The sequence below is a fragment of the Oryctolagus cuniculus genome, chromosome 16, assembly GCF_964237555.1.
Source record: "Oryctolagus cuniculus chromosome 16, mOryCun1.1, whole genome shotgun sequence".
Lineage (NCBI taxonomy): Eukaryota > Metazoa > Chordata > Mammalia > Lagomorpha > Leporidae > Oryctolagus > Oryctolagus cuniculus.
In genome coordinates this window covers 16389813-16406970 of record NC_091447.1, presented here as the reverse complement: position 1 = coordinate 16406970, position 17158 = coordinate 16389813, and the positions used below count along the sequence as shown (strand labels likewise).

Below are 17158 nucleotides of genomic sequence, written 5' to 3'. Positions count from 1 at the left end.
ATTTAAAACAAAAATAACCTAAGAGATCCTTTAAAACAGGACCAGGGCTTATCTTGAAGAAAATCTTAGCATTATGGGGAAGATTTTCAAACCCTGAAAATCCAGGGACCATCCTGGCCTACGATTCAAAGTACATCTAAGCCATCTGATCTGCCCGGGTGAATGGTGAACTCAAAGTTGTCACACTTCTCTCTCATTCTTCATCCTTTCTACAACCCATTTCTTTAATTCATCTTTAAATGTCACTGCAAGCCTCTTCCTGCCTTTTGCTTCTTCAGCGCAATCCACTCAACATGAGGCTGTCACACAGACCACCTTCAAAGAACACGTTAATGACCAATGCTGCATTAAAAAAAACTTTTGTTGGGGTTGGTGCTGTGGCATAGTGGGTAAAGCCATTGCCTGCTGTGCCAGCATCCCATATGGGTGCCAGTCCCAGTCTTGCTGTTTCACTTCAAATCCAGCTCTCTGCTGTGGCCTGGGAAAGCAGAAGATGGCCCAAGTTCTTGGGCCCCTGCACCCACATGGGAGACCTGGAATTAGCTCTTGGCTTCAAACTGGTGCAGCTCCGGCCGTTGCAGTCAATTAGGGAGTGAACCAGCAGATGGAAGACCTCTGCCTCTCTTTCTCTGTGTAACTCTTTCAAACAAATAAATCTTTAAAGAAAAAAAAACTTTGTCTTCTTAAAATCTAGCTTACACCTATTTAACCCAGTTCACTTTTATTCCTTAATATAAACTTTCTGTTCTAATCACCTTTTTTTTTTTTTTTTTTTTTTAAGATTTGGGAGGCAGTGTCATAGACAGTGAAAGGGAGAGACAGAGAGAAAGATCTTCCATCCACTGGTTCACTCCCCAGAGGGCCACTACGGCCAGAGCTGGGCCGATCCGAAGCCAGGAGCCAGAAGTCAAGATCCCCCCAGCCCCATGTCTCCCGCACCAGTGCAAGGGCCCAACCACTTGCACTGCTTTCCCAGCCACAGTAGAGATGGGTCAGAAAAGGAGCAGCCAGGACATGAACCGGCACCCATATGGGATGCTGGTGCCACAGGCGGAGGATTAACCTACTGTGCCACAGTGCCAGCCCGTCCCATTGATCTTTACAGTTCCCAAATGCACAACTACACATCTCATTTCCACCTAATCGTCTCCACTCATGCTCACATCCCATCTGAAAACACAGTTTTGGGGCTGTGCATTGTGATACAGTAAGTGAAACCACTGCTTTGGAAGCCAGCATTCCTTATCTGAGTGCCTAGGACAGACACCTGTCTCTGCTTCCAATCCAATCCAATGCTGCTACTGTACCTGGGAGGGAGCAGAAGATGCCCAAAGTACTTGACCTCCTGCCACCCATGTGGGCAACCAGGATCAAATTCCCAGCTCTTGGCTTCAGCCTGGTCCAGCCCTGCCTGTTGTGGGCATCTGGGGAGTAAATCAGCATACGGAAGATCAATCAATCTCTGTCTCTCTCCCTCCCTCCCTCTTTCCTTCTCTGCTGCTCTGCCTTTCAAATAAATAAAACTTTAAAAAATAAAAATAAAAACCTCTGTTTTACCTTGGCTGTTAAATCTAACCAATTCATGGTCGACCTCTTGCTATTGAAGAATCAAAGCTTTAAAATTAAAATAGGTGGCTGGCGCCGCGGCTCACTAGGCTAATCCTCCGCCTAGCGGCGCCGGCACACCGGGTTCTAGTCCCGGTCGGGGCGCTGGATTCTGTCCCGGTTGCCCCTCTTCCAGGCCAGCTCTCTGCTGTGGCCAGGGAGTGCAGTGGAGGATGGCCCAGGTGCTTGGGCCCTGCACCCCATGGAAGACCAGGAAAAGCACCTGGCTCCTGGCTCCTGCCATCGGATCAGCGCGGTGCGCCAGCCGCAGCGCGCCAGCCGTGGCGGCCATTGGAGGGTGAACCAACGGCAAAGGAAGACCTTTCTCTCTGTCTCTCTCTCTCACTGTCCACTCTGCCTGTCAAAAAAAAAAAAAAATTAAAATAGGTGTCTGAATTCATCTTAAAACTAATTCATACAAATGAGTAGCAAGTTTCCCCATGGGTGAGAATTTTTTTTTTTTTTTTTTTTTTTTTTACAGGCAGAGTGGATAGTGAGAGAGACAGAGAGAGAAAGGTCTTCCTTTGCCGTTGGTTCACCCTCCAATGGCCGCCGCGGCCGGCGCGCTGCGGCCGGCGCACCGCACTGATCCGATGGCAGGAGCCAGGAGCCAGGTGCTTTTCCTGGTCTCCCATGGGGTGCAGGGCCCAAGCACCTGGGCCATCCTCCACTGCACTCCCTGGCCACAGCAGAGGGCTGGCCTGAAGAGGGGCAACCGGGACAGAATCCGGCGCCCCGACCGGGACTAGAACCCGGTGTGCCGGCGCCGCTAGGCGGAGGATTAGCCTAGTGAGCCGCGGCGCCGGCCCGAGAATTGTTTTTAATTTTTCACAACTTAGTCTTCTGTATATGATAAACTATGTACATTTTTAAATAACAAAAATATACATTAAGCATAATCTATGTTCCTGGGACGATGCTTAGCTGGGGGGGGTGGAGTGGAAGGGAGATACAAAGACAGGGTTTTTCCTAAGGTAAATTACATAAAGTAATCCCTTTATTATGCGAGATCCCAGTTTGCACTTACATACACAGATTGACTGACACGGAACATTTCCACTGAGTAAGAAATCCTAAGTTGCTCTTTTTGAAGCTATTTTCGGAAGGAGGGAGTTCTAGGTTTGGATAATAAAAGAGAAGGAAATAGAGAGATGGCAGAGTAAAAGTACAAACTCTTAGGAGAGATGAAATAAATTTACAGCTTCCATCTAGAACTGCAGAGGCTGTTAGGAAGGAGAGAATGGAGGTGGGAGTGACAAGGACTGACAGAGCCAAGTGTTCCATTGCCATGTCCTCATGAGTACTGGCGTGAAATTATCATGAGTAGAAACAAACTATAAATATCTGTGTGGACACAGCCAGCGAGGCGAGTTCAATAAAGGTTACTAAAAGCTTCTGTTTTATCTGAAACATCCAAGTTATGCTGGGACAGCAGCTGGAACCAGAAGCTGAAGTCCATAACTGAGTGAAAATAAGAAAGGCTCTGAATGAGACACCTTTGGAAACGCCTCTGAGGACTAAGGTCCACATTGAAAATCTTGTAAAGTTTCTTTCAAGAAGTAGTTGTGAATGGAAACTCACTGTGTACTCTCTGGCTTTGGCAAACTGAACAGTACAAAGCACTGATAACATTTGAGATATTCTATTTAATGTTTTAATTGGGTGTGAGTTAACAGTATGAAGGATTTTTATGAGTTCATTCATAATCTGTCTCCCTGTTTACACCATGAGGTCTTAAACTGCTTCATGGAAAATTTCTCTGCCTGAGGTTTTCCAAGAACTTGGTGCTTCAATGAGGGCATACTGTGACTACCTGGTCTCATAAGATATTCCAACTGGGGACTGGCACTGTGGTGTGGTAGGCTAAGCCTCCAGCTGTGGGGCCAGCATCCCACATGGGTGTCAGTTCATGTCTTGGCTGCTCTTTTCCAATCCAGCTCTCTGCTATGGCCTGGGAAAGCAGTGCAAGATGGCCCAAATGCTTGGGCCCCTGCACCCACATGGGAGACCAAAAGAAGCTCCTCACTTCGGATCAGCCCTGGCCATTGCGGCCATTTGGGGAGTAAATCAACAGATGGAAGACCTCTCTCTAACTCTGCTTCTCAAATGAATAAATGCATCTTTAAAAAAAAATTCCAACCTTCTTAAAGATGTGGTTCCAAAATATGTTTTCCCCTTCCAAAAGATTTCTAGCTTTAAAAAATGAAGAACATTTGAATTAATTTGTATAAAAATATAACCATTTCACTTCTGAAATATGTGATAACCTCAATGAATTAAATTTCTTTACCCAGTTAAAGTTTTAAAGGCCCAGCTAAAAAGATATTAAAAAGATTAAAAAGGCAAATAATTATGTAACAAAAGTTAAAGTTTCCATATAAATTTTAAAAACTTTTATTTGAGAGGCATACAGAATCTCCCATCTCTTATTTCATTCCCCAGTTGTCCACAACAGCCAGGACAGGGCTGGGCCAAAGCTAGGAACTCAATCCATTTCTCCCACATGGGTGGCAGGAACCCAGCTACTTGAGTCATCATCACTGCCTTACAGGGTCTACACTGGCAGGACGTTTGAGTTAGGGGTCACAGGCAGGAATTCAACACAGTTCTCCGACATAGGACACAGGCATCTTAACTGTTAGGACCAAAAGCCCACTCAACAACACTTCCTTTATGTATATGGGCATAAATATTCTAGTAAAATACAAAGGAAGACAAATGTATTTGAAGACAGTCACATTCATTCAAATACTATGGATATCCTATTGTGGGATAATAAATTGTCGCTCCCCCTCTTCGTGGAGGAACGACACTAAGCCCTGCCTAGGCTTCATATCCGAGTCACGGCACCATTATGTCGCTCCCCCTCTTCGTGGAGGAACGACACAGGACCCTGCGCTGTTCTTTCGTCTGCTCGGCCCTCCCCGGGTTTGCTGCTGGTTCTTCCCGGGTTGGCTACTATCCCTTCCACCTCCGTGGAAGGGCAGTTCCCCCTGGCCACATTCCCCACTTCCGCAGGGGAGCGGCACACCGCCGGCCGGCTTTCTCGGGGGCTGCACAGGTGTTCCTTCAGCTAGATGTTCCCCTTAGATGTTCCTGGTGCATGCCGTCTCTCTCCTCCTTTATAGTCCTCCTCCGCCAATCCTAACTCGGCTGCCCACACGCCGAGTACGCTGCTCTCCAATCAGGAGCAAGTCCTACAGTTTATTGGTTGAACTGGAGGCAGCTGTGCGGAAGCTGTTTACTTCTCTCCCAGCACCATATTGTGGGAGAGCAGATGCATAGAATAAGTCTTAATTCCAGTAACTCAGTCTAGTCCGGATTGCTCCCCACAATAAATCATTATGGTGATTTTAAAAGTATGTCTTTATTCAAAACAAGATGCTATGCTATCAAATGTGACTCAGTTTCTGCAGACCTTTAGGTGGAAGGCATGAGGAAAAAAATCAGGATGTGTCAATTTTATAAAATCTTTAGAGTTGGAAATGTCATGTAAAACATAACTTTACTCAGCAGTGCATAACTTATTAGAGAACTTTAAAAGCAAAACTCCTTAAAAATATTCACAAAATGAGATTTTTAACTCTCATAGTCTAGGAAAACAAAAACTATGGACCAGGAAAAGCCAACTGAAAGCATTTACTCAATTCATCTTATCCTCTGTACTTAGAACATTGTCCAAGGAGTAAGAGAAGGAAAGACACTGACATTTACTGAACACGCCCATGCCCCAGACTCTGTGCTACCATTCTTCTGTATTAGCCGAGTGAAATCTTACACTAGCCCTATACAAGTGGGTATCAGAATCCCCGCCCTAGAGATGAGTTACACTGAGCTCAGCAGGAACTCCAAACACCTCACCAGGAAACTGTACTAACGGAGGTGCATGTCCTCAACACCGTACAAGCTAGAAAAACTGGGGTTCCAACCATGTCTTCAACTCCTCTGCCATGCCAAGAGAAAGGAATTAAGTATGGTTCCTAATTTCAACGGTTCTATGATTTAACTATTCAAGAAGCAGCGAGGAGGGGCCAGTGTTGTGGCGTAGATGGTAAGGCTGCCGCCTATGATGCCGGCATCCCATAGGGGCAGCAGTTCGCATGTCTTGGCTGCTCACTTCCAATCAAGCTCCCTGAACGGCCTGGGAAAAGCAGTGGTAGATGGCCCAAATGTGTGGGCCCCTGACACATGGTAGAAGCTCCTGGCTTTGGCCTGGCCCAACCCTGGCCATTACAGCCCTTTGGGGGAGTGAAACAGAACATGGATAATCTATCTTTCTCTGACTTTCAAATAAAAAAATAAATCTTAAGAAAAAAAAAGACACATTGAGGATAGTATTTTGCTTATAAACAAGATTTTAAGTAATATTTATTACAGTTAATGAAAAATCAATGTTTCTGTTAGCAGAAAAGCAACTCAAGCATTAAGCTAGTAATATTAATACAGTATTTATAGTAATATTTTATAGATAATTGAAAAACTCTAGAATGATAGCACCTAAAATGAAAATTTCTGAAACATCCAGGAATTTATAAACAACTATGATATTAGCTGTCACCATATCACCAAGTCAGAAGCTATAAAAATGAGCTACAACTGGAAGTAGCACTTTCAATTCCTTGGAGTGCTATTTTTTTGTATAAAATAGAATTTCTGTGCCTTCATATATATCATATATTACTTGATACAAGACTGTGGGAGTTATAGTGTTCTTTGTATGAAAACCAAGTTGAATGCTTTGGAAAAACCCAAGAAAAGCAAGTGACAAAACAGAAAGCTAAACTGCTGTAAAATTAACAGTGAGCAAAACAAGTATAAACAAATGAGTCGTCAAACACTAGAAATACACGTGTCACACTGGGATTGCTTCACAAACTTTGTAAGTTCTCAATCCCTAGCTGGTAATGGGTGACAGCATAACCAGTTTATATATAAACAATGACCCAGAGCTCCTAGGGAAAGGTACCTACCCAAAGAACAGACCACCACATGAGCATATAGTTAGGTTTTGAGTAATAATCTTATTTAAGATACATGTGAATCATTTCTTGTGACTCTTCACTTAAATCAAATTTTAAATTTATTTTCCCCCCTCAAAGAAAGCTTTTATTTAAGGAATACAGACTTGATGCATTTTGTAAGTACAACTTTAGGAATATAATGATTCTTTCCACCATACCTCCCCTCCCACCCACTCTCCCTATCCTCCACCTCTTTCTTCTCCCATTCCCAGTCCCATTCTCCACTAAGATCCATTTTCTATTAACTTTATACACAGAAGACCAACCCTATACTAAGTGGATTTCAACAATTTGCAAGGTAAAAAAAAACTGTTTCTCAACAGTCAAGACAAGTGTTGTTGAAAGTCATTGCACCTTGAATTTAATTTCACTTTTTTTTAGAAACTTAATTAACTTTAAGGAAGCACCCAAGAATGATAAATCTTTGGGAACACTTAGACATAGTTATAATACAACTCTTTGAGGACAGAGGTCCTGCATGGGGAGCTAGTGCACAGTGACTCTTGCTAATTTAACAATTAACATTCTTATGTATGACGTCAGTGATCACCTGAGGCTCCTGACATGAACTGCCTAGGCTATGGAAGCCTTTGAATCCACAAACTCCATCAGTATTAAATCAACCTTCAGTCAGTCAAAAACAACTACCAGTCCTTTTCAAGTCAGGTCAGCGTTCATCGAGCTCTGCACCACTGACACGTGGGATGGGTGATTCCTTTGTGGTGTGCGATGGGTCTGTGCATTATTTGCAGAACTCCTGGCCTCTACCCCACAGATACTAGTAGCAGCCCCCTCCCAGCAGTGACAGCCAAATGTCCCTAGGGAGAGAGGACTGGCAAAATCACCCTTGGTTGAGAAACACTGACTTACAGAGGGACGAGGATTGGGTGGGTGGGTGGGTGGGTGGCTGGAGGGCACTTTCGCTAGTCCCTCCCACCCTTTTCTAAACCCACTTGAGTATCATTGTGGTGGGCTAAGTAACAGTCCTCCCCCCAAAAATCTGAATCCCTGGACCCTGTCAGTGTTACCTTATCTGGGAAAAGGGTCTGGCAGATGTGATTAAGTTAACAATCTTGTGCTGGGGGCTCTCAGCAGGAGATCTCATGTGGGGCCGGGGGAACTGGGCTGACGAAGAGTTAAAATGCGGTCTTTGAAGACTGGAGAGGGGCTGCCACAAGCCAAGGAATGCCAGCAGCCAACAGAAACTGCACGATGCAACCAAAGGATCCTCCTCTAAATCCTGCAGAGGAAGGCAGACCCTGCTGGCCCTTGGCTTTGTTGCACCTGGTCTGAAATGCCTGTCCTCCAGACCTATGAGTGAATAAGTCTCTATTTTTACTCGTAGGCCCCCAAGTCTACCTGTTTGTTACAGCAGCCACAGGAAACTGATAATCACATCAGGAATTTACTTGGATTTTAAAACTAATATGAGCAAATAAGACAATATGTAGACAGAGCATTTAGTATAGCTCCCAAAATGGAGTAAGCACAAAGGAAAAACACGGGCGTTCAAGCAGAACCAGGCATATATGTTCAAGGCTCATTTGAACAAAAAGACATAAATCATCTACTCAGATGATAAGTGCACTTGCCACTTACATAAGTGCTGTGTTATAATTTGTGCTGTACTGAAAAGATAAATTGTGGAGGTGGCCAGCCAATGACAGTTTCTTCAGAGAAGCAAACCTCAATATTCATAAGGAGGGAAGCAGCAGGCAGGCAAAGGAGGGGGGAGAATGCGAGTGAGCTAAGCAATGGGCATCAATGAGATGTCTGTAGAGCTGCAGACCCGCATGAAGTAAAGACTCGGCAAAACAGCCTCAGTTCTGGGGTCAATTACCTAAGCACGCAGGATTACACAGGCCACGGTGAATGACTGGTGGTCAAACAGGCTGCTCCACAGGCTGCGTTATTTTACACTTTAACTACAGAAAGGTACTGCTGCCCCATACTACACCTAAGGAATCCCCTATTAGGGTAGGATAACCCCAGAGGACTCAACACCCATAAGGATCTCCTGTACCTCTCAGTTCATAGTAAAAGGACCCCACAACAAAACGGCAAAGAATGCATTTAACTCTGTCGGCTTAACCTTTTCAGGAGTTGAAACGCCTCCCAGGATGAAGCCACCATAGAATTTCCCCAACCTGATGTCTCACTCTTCATTTCCCCCTCCTAAGCACATGCCCCACCTTCAGTCTGCTCAGCCATTATCTTCACATTTTCTCAAACTTCTCTAAAAAGGTTCCACACACCTGCAGCTGCTCATTCCACCTCTAACATTTATCCCACCCAAGTAAGATCAAACACTATCCTTCTGAACAAAGGAACATGGAAAAAAATCCCATTCACATATAATAAACCAAATTTAGAAAATCTGAGAAAAAAATGAGAAAAAATATTGCTCATTTACCCTAATAAATATTTTAAGCATGTTTATAAATAGACTAAGTGAAATTCTAAATCACCTTTCAATAAAGATTTCTTCCAAAAGCAAAGAATTATGGACTGGGTCCATAAAAAGGTAATAAGCTAAACTCCATCAGTTCAATCTTCACTAGGTGATACTAAGCAGCTAACAAAGTGCTAGGCTCTGGGAAAGATACAAAGTATATAGAAGTCCCAGGGATTCAACAACTTCACCAGGACCAGGGAAAGGAAAAGGGTTTCTGGGAAGGCAGCTCCCTCAACAGGAGGGAAGGGAGAGGCCTGCTGGCCGTGTTGTTTTTGAAACTAAAGCCAGAAACAAAACAATACAAGCTGGTGTTCATCTAAGTTGTATATTAACTCTTAACTCTCCTACAAACATCTGCATCAATTTATGCTTGTTTTATTTATTTTCTATTTCCATTTCTTAATCCTCTTCAAAAATTTCAACATAAAATTCTATTGATTGGGGCTGGTGTTGTGGCCTAGTGGGTAAAGCCACTGCCTGCAGTGCTGGCATCCCATATGGACACAGGTTTGAGTCCCAGCTGCTTCACTTACAACCCAGGTCTCTGCAGTGGCCTGGGAAAGCAGTGGAAGATGGCCCAAGTGTTTGGGCCCCTGCACCTGCATGGGAAGACGTGAAAGAAGATGCTCCTGGCTCCTGGCTTTGGATCGGCTCAGCTCCAGCCATTGTAGCCATTTGGGGAGTGAACCATCTGATGGAAGACCTCTCTCTCCCCCTCTCTGCTGCCTTTCAAATAAATAAATTTTTTTTTTTTTTGACAGGCAGAGTGGACAGTGAGAGAGATAGAAAGGCCTTCCTTTGCTGTTGGTTCACCCTCCAATGGCCGACGTGGCTGGAGCGCTGCGCTGATCCGAGGCAGGAGCCAGGTGCTTCTCCTGGTCTCCCATGCGGGTGCAGGGCCCAAGTACTTGGGCCATCCTCCACTGCACTCCCGGGCCACAGCAGAGAGCTGGCCTGGAAGAGGGGCAACCGGGACAGAATCCAGCGCCCCGACCGGGACTGGAACCCGGTGTGCCGGCGCCGCAAGGCGGAGGATTAGCCTAGTGAGCCGCGGCGCCGGCCATCAAATAAATAAATTTTTTAAAAATTCTATTTATATTTCCATCAGCAACATACATGCCTGTTAATTGCAATTCTCTTTAAAAGTATTATCAAACTTTTTGACCCACCATCTAATAGATGTAAATAATACCTCAGTTTCAACTTATATTTTATATTATATGTAGGAACCATTCGGATTTCCTTTTTCTGAGAATTATCTGTTCATGATCTTTGCCCACTTGATGGTTAGCCTTTTTCTTATTGTTTTGCAGGTACGCTTTATATACTCAGGCAATTAGTCTTCTGTGTGCAATACCAATAGTATTTTCACCAGTTCCTCCACTATCAACTCAATATATTATTTCTTTCCTCCATGAATATATTTTATCTTTCTTAACCAAACTGTACATTTCTCCCTTGAAAGAAAGGTCATTTCCTTTGTATATCGAAGGCAGTGCTTTTCGGATCTTCAGATTTGAAGATCAAATGGGGGGGGGGGGTGACCCAATATGAACATTATCACAGGAACACCCACTTGGATTGTCTGCCCAATTGCAGTACACATGGTGACAGCAAGCTCTAACAAAGTTTGTTCAACAGGGAAAAACAGAAACTTTAATGAATCTATCTCTAGTCATCTAGGGTGGAAACACAAAAATGCAGAGGCTGCTAGCAGCCATTTTTTTCCATTAGAGCAACCGGGGTGGGGGGGTGCAGGGGGGAGGAGTCCTCTGCAGCCAGAGAAGGAATGAGGCAAATGCACGGTGAGGAATGAGATGAGAGAGGGAGTGAGTGTGTCCTGCTGCCACTGCAGTTCTCAAGTCCTTACCCTCGGATTCCGATGCATCGTAACAATAAATTCCACCTCTTATTCATACGGTTACAGCAGGCTCTTCCTAACTACCCACTCCTCTTATTTTCTAAAGGTGTGTTTTAACAACATCATCTTAGGAAGGACGTAACCACAGACCTTTAAGAAGGATTGCTTATTTAATGACAGCTATGTGCCAGGAAACAGAGTGTTGAACAAAAGAGGTAAGTAGAATGGGGCATTCTAATCAGAGTATGCCGATTACAAAACACAGAAATCCAGAGAATGAAAAAGGTTTGCAGAAAATTTAAACAAAAAGAGCAGCAGGACAGAGTGGGGGATGAAGGTATCATCTGGAAGGGCGGTTAGACAGCAATGCTTGTCCATAAAAGTGGTATTTGAACCGAAAAGTGAGCCACAGAGGGATGTGGGGACAGAGTTCCACAGAGTGGACAGAGAAGGCGACAGCCTGAAGGCAGGACAAAGAAATGGGATTCATGAGGAACAGGACGACTGGCAGTGTAGATGGAATACAGTAAAAAGGGGGTGGTAAAGACTGCCAAAGGATGACGGATCTCAGAGCGAAAGAAGCAAGTGGGTGACGCGAGCTGCCATCAGGTTGTGCACAGGGGCTGGTAGGCAGTAGAAAGGATTTGAAAATAACTGAGTTTGATGAAAAATTCATTGTATGACCTTTCATTCTCATTTCACCTTAAATCAGTAACAACCCTAATACACAGGCCTTTGGAAAAGACCATCCCCAGGTGTTGAACACAACCCTGAAGTTGGACAAGAATGAGCATTTTCCTAAGCAGAAAGTATCTCTTTTGGTACATTTAACCCCCCACCCCAAACTCTTTAGGACAAAAGCGAAATCTTAAAAGATGACTTAAAAAAAACCACAAGGAACCAGACTTCTGACTTCATTGTACCTAGTAAGAATAACTGCATCTTAACAAGTGTGAGCTTCCACTTTACCTCAATTACGAGGAGAAAGGAAGAACTTCCTCTCCCCAGTGAACTGAACATGAAAACTAGCTACAGGGGATGCTTCAACATCTCCCTGAAAGCTTTGGAAAAGAGGAGCCCAATCTGCTTAAAGGTTTGCATATAGTATCCCTCAGGGAAGAGTGGAGGATGCTCCAGACCCTTACAGACAGCTACTATCTGTGTACACTAAGCCAGCCATAAAGCCTGCGCTGTTTCTAGGATTAATGTCAGGCAAGTCAGATATTTGAAAGCTACAACGTATTCACGGAGCTCATCTCCTGTCCACATAACTGGGGACCAGAAAGCAGACTGTTAATAACAGTTTACAAAGAGAGGTACTTTGTGAGGTAAAGAAAAAGTCACTCAACATCTTGATCAAGACTTGATTCTGAGTGCATTGCGCATTTTTTTTTTTTTTTTTTTTTGGATAGGCAGAGTGAGAGTGAGAGTGAGTGAGAGAGAGAGAGAGAGAGAGAGAAAGGTCTTCCTTCTGTTGGGTCATCCCCAAAATGGCCGCTACAGCCAGCGGGCTGGGCCAATCGGAAGCCAGGAGCCAGGTGCTTCCTCCTGGTCTCCCACGCAGGTGCAGGGCCCAAGCACTTGGGCTATCCTCCACTGCCTTCCCAGGCCACAGCAGAGAGCTGGACTGGAAGAGGGGCAACCGGGACAGAATCCGGTGCCCCGACCGGGACTAGAACCTGGGGTGCCGGCGTTGCAGGGGAGGCTTAGCCTAGTGAGCTGCAGCGCCGGCCGGGTGCATTGTCCTTAGCACACGTTTCAGCACTTTGGCAAATTGCTCAGGATGATTAGCAGCCAGTGTAGGGGAGGATGGATTTGTGGTCAAGCTGAAAAGTCAAGTCTCCCCCCAGTGGTCACACAAATAACGGCAAAGCAGGAATCACTGCAGCTTCTGCGAGACCGACCAAAATACTCTAAGAAAAACTGGTCCCCACAACACCAAATTAAAATCTTTAATTCAGTACTAACACCAGAGCAGTAGAGATCTCCTGTGATTCTCTGCTTCGCGACACAGTATTTATCAACGTGAAGACTACTTTCAGAAGGAAAGAACCTACAGCCGAAACAAAACCAGCCTGACTTTCCTCGGTATAATCCTCAACAAGTAACTGACAATATCCCCAAGTGGGCAGGTGTTCCTTCTCCTGAGATAAAGAGCAGCCGGTCCCTTGCAAGTCGACTACACTTAGCTGGAGTGGAGCTCTGACACAGCTTTAGTCATTGATCGAAGTGAGTAACTCTGGGAAGGAAGATTATCAGTGTCTCATAGCTCACGTATAACTGACAAAATGCTCTTTTTCAAAAGTCACCTAGAACCCAGTAATTTACAGTGCAGCAAGTTATGTCAAAAGAACAAATGGATTTTCTGGATTCTCTGAATACTCATTTTCCTGGCATTTTTGTAACTAGATAGCCTTTGCCCAGCACTAACCCTACAATTTTTTTGCAACTCAGCAATAATTTGCTGATTATACCCCTACTTAAAGCTTGGATGTCAAATATGCAAAAGGGCATTGAATTCAAACAGCTGCCATTTTCTTCTGACCATCTATTATTAAATGGCAAAGGACACAGAGGGTCAAAAGCACAACTTAAATTTTAAATTTTTAAAAAGGTACCACGTGCAGAGTGGTACAATTACGATTTTCTCGGTTATCCCAAGCTAAAAGGAGGAGAAGCAGAGAGGCAGAAAACAGGCTGGGTAGTCTTTTGGAACAATTTCAGACTCAAATGAGTCTTTGAAAAAAGCAAAATGCTCCCTCAGTTGTTTAAGAAAAATGAGATTCATTTTTAAAAATCCAACAGTTGGCCTAAAGCAAAATCAACCCCCCCCCCAAAAAAAATCTGCCTTGTGCAGAGCTACTAGACTTAAACATCTTGATTTGTCCAGTGTTGCTTTAACCTGGACTGCAAAATAACTCAGGTTGCCATCCGGGTGGAAAAAGGTCTCAGAGGCATAAGGAAAGGACACACGAATAGACACCATCACCCCCCTCCCCGCAACAGTGTGCAATCTCTACGGACAAAATAGAGCAATTCCAAATGTTACCATTTGTGCATTATGTAACCCTAGTCTAGAATCAAAGACACACGGGCCTTAAAAAGGAGCACATTGTGCCAACATGGACTTAAATGCGCACTGAAGTGTATGACACACTGAAGATACCAATGACCTCAAAATGACACAATTCCCCAAAGTTGCCTGCTTCCACTAATAAGGCCTCAGAAAGCGTAACGGTAGCCAGGCCTGGTGGCATCTTGTCGCCTAACAGCCACCTCGTGTTCGCCCAGGTCTGCGGCTGACACCTAAGGCGCTGAAACTCTTTCTGCGTTAGTAACAGTTACCTCTCGCGGTGTGTTCCCCTGATGCAAGTTTCCGAACGAGCGCTTCCAAGATTCCACGCGAAGAAATGGCTGCAAAAATCACTTCACTGGAGAGCGCCTGAACGCATCCCAAATGTTCTCGGCTATATTACAACAAGGAGACCGATTCACCAAGCATAAAGTCAAATTCCAACAATCCCCACAAGGCGTAGGAAAAGAGCGAAACGTGGTTGGTTAGCCTGACCTTAACCGGCTGCTTGCAAGTAATGCGGAGAATTTTCTGAGCCTCCCCGTCAGTCTCCCATTCTCCTCCCCGCCTCGCCCACCCTCCCACCCACCTCCACCGACACAAATGCACGCTCCAACTGACGGAAGTTTAATGGCTGTGATCTCCAGCTGTAATTCCCGTAGCTGGCAGGGTTGAGCAGAAACTCCCAATTAAGTGTTCCAAAGTCCTTCCGAAAAAAAAAAAAAAAAAAAAAAAAAAAAAAAACAACCACCCACCCACCGATCCACGTCCAGGCACCACACGGCAAGACCCCCTCCATCGGCTCCTTCCTGGCCCTCCAGCCCACCCCACTCCCCCCCAAAAGCCCCGGCCACCTTTCCGGTTCCAGCTCGGTGCAGCCCGGCTCGGAGAGCGGATTTCCGCGGTGCACGCCCCCGGAGCAGCAGCGTGTGCTCGGCCCACGAGCACTTGGCCCAACAACTCGAGTCCCGTGCCTCGGGAAGTAGCGGCCGGAGTTGCCGAAAAGCCTCCCGCCTCGGGAATTCCGTGCCGGGGAGCGAGCCAGAAAAGCCGGCGGAGTCGCCCCCTCTCGGGGCTTACCCCTGAAGGTGTCAGCTCGGCCACGCCGCCCCTCGGAGCCGCTCCCCTCCTCCATTCCTGCTCTAAAGGCCGCCCGCGCCGCAGAGGTGCGGGCACCCGAGCCCTGCGCCGGCAGGGGACCAGCGCCCGCAGCCCCAGCCCCGGGCCGGGGCCGCGCCGGGGAGCGCGTGGGGGAGCGCAGGGCGCGGCGGCCAGCAGCATGGGCCGGACACGTTGCCGCGCTCCGGCCCGCCCGTAGCCCGGGAGTCGGGGACCCGGCCGAGCGCGCCCCTCTGGCGCGGACCGGGCCCGGCTGGGACCAGCGAGCTGCCTACCCCGCCGCGCCGCGCCGCCTCCGCCTGCCCGGCGCCCTGCCTCTGGTCCCCGGGGCCCCTGGGCCCCCCGGGCGCCCAGGTGCCAAGGGGCGGGGCGGGCCAGGGTCCCCGCGTGGCGCGCGCGAGGAGCAACAGGGGGCCCCCCGGCCGGCCCGGCGCACGGCGAGACCGTTACCCGAGCGGCGTGGGGGCCCCGGCAACTCACCGGCTCGCACCTCGGCCGCCTCCGCCTCCGCCGCTGCTCTCCCTCAGCCGCAGGCGCCGCCGAGCAGCCCCATGGACAAACTCGGGCTGGTAGTTGGGAACGGGAAACGGCGGCTCTCACTGCCCCCGCCTCCCTCGGCCGCCGCCCCCTCCCTCGCTCCCCTCGGCTGCTCCGGCTCGGGTCGCCGCCGCCACCACCACCGCGCGCGCCGCCAGCCTCCACTCAGCCGCGCTGCCCCTCCTCCTCCTCCTCCCGCCGCTGCCGCCGCCGCCGCCGCCGCCGCCGCCGGGGCGCGCTCCCTCCCGGCCCCGCGCGTGCGCCGGAGGCCGGGACGCGCGCGCTTGGGCGCGAGGGGGCGCCGCCGCCTCCGGGAAGCCGGGCCCCGCCCCTGGGCCCCGCGCGGCAGCCAGGTGGAGCCCCCCCACCCCACCCCGCGAGCGCCCGGCGCGCCAGAGCCGCCTGAGCCGGCCGCCTGGTCGTGGCGCTGCGGGGCCCGGCACGGAGGCCCGCGCCGAGGAGGGGGCGGACCAGCTCCGGTCCACGCCGGGGCTTCCAGAGCGAGCCCGCGGCTGTCCCTCAGCGTTTACCGGCTGCCGGCCGCTACTCGGGGGCGTAAAGGCGGTGCCTCTCCTTGCCTTGGGGGAGCGTTTACGTTCGCGGAGCCCAGCTTCGAGGCACAAAGGAATCCCAGAGCTGGAGGCAGAGGCGCCCCCGGCCGCCCCATATGTACTTGGCAGGGCGCGGCGCTGGCTGCCCTTGGTGCAGTTTCTCTCAGAGGCCCAACCAGGGGGGTTGGGGTGCGCCCCTCGGACACGGACGCACGCAGGCTGCGTGGAGCTGCGGGGCGCGGCCGCTCGGTCCCTCCCGGAGACCTAGCGTTCCTGGAGCGCGACCGCGGAGGATGCGCCGCGGTCGGGGAACCGCGGAGGGCGCGTTCTGACAGGAGTGCGGGAGTCGCCCGAGGGTTGACAGGAACCTAGCACTGCGGTGCGGCAGAGGCTGCAGCCCAGAAAACCGTGGCCCGGCGGGCGGACAACTTCCCGTCCCCTTGGAAGACGCCTGGGAAGCCCCAGGCCTGACGCGGGGGCCTTGGCGGGGGAAAGCCGCTGAGATGTCATGGAAGGGGAAGGGCTCCTGCAGACTTTTCAAACCATGAACGCAGAAGGCGCAGGTGGCACTGCACTCCTGACGGAGTGCCCAGGTGGTCTCCACGTGGCCTTGCCCGGCGTCTCCCGCCGCGCGCGTGACCCGCGTCTGCAGAGTGAGCGCTTGCAGGTGGAGTGCTGGCTTGCGAGGTCTCCTCTCCTCGTGGAAGGCAGGGAGCAGAGACGACGGCTGAGCTGTATGAAGAAGGCTCGGTGCCCCCGAAACAGTGATTTCTGTCTTTAGCGTCAGCCAAGCACCAGAGATTAATTTGCTTTTCCATCAGCATCATTAATTTTGCAAACCGACACACGTAGGGGGACTGGGCCGAGTGTTAATTGAGAACCTGCTTTCCTGGAACAGCAAACCTGTGCCAGTGAAATTGGCAGCGTTTAGGGAAC

The 17158-nt window shown here is 48.6% G+C and overlaps 1 protein-coding gene across 10 annotated transcripts in view; it reads right to left on the bottom strand.

Moving 5' to 3' along the window:
* The window catches only part of PALS2 (protein associated with LIN7 2, MAGUK p55 family member), a 127868-nt gene extending 111982 nt beyond the window's left edge, over positions 1-15886 (bottom strand). For 2 of the 10 annotated variants that reach the window (XM_051852829.2, XM_070059665.1), the window contains exons 1-2: positions 15615-15886; positions 14288-14409 (exon numbers count right to left, since the gene is read on the bottom strand). The gene's annotated coding sequence lies outside the window, so the exon portion shown is untranslated. Of the gene's footprint in view, positions 1-14287; positions 14410-15095; positions 15233-15614 lie in introns of those variants that run through there. The other 8 variants (XM_051852828.2, XM_070059664.1, XM_051852831.2 and 5 more) reach the window with 6 other exon arrangements.
* Between the last annotated feature and the right edge of the window lie 1272 nt (positions 15887-17158).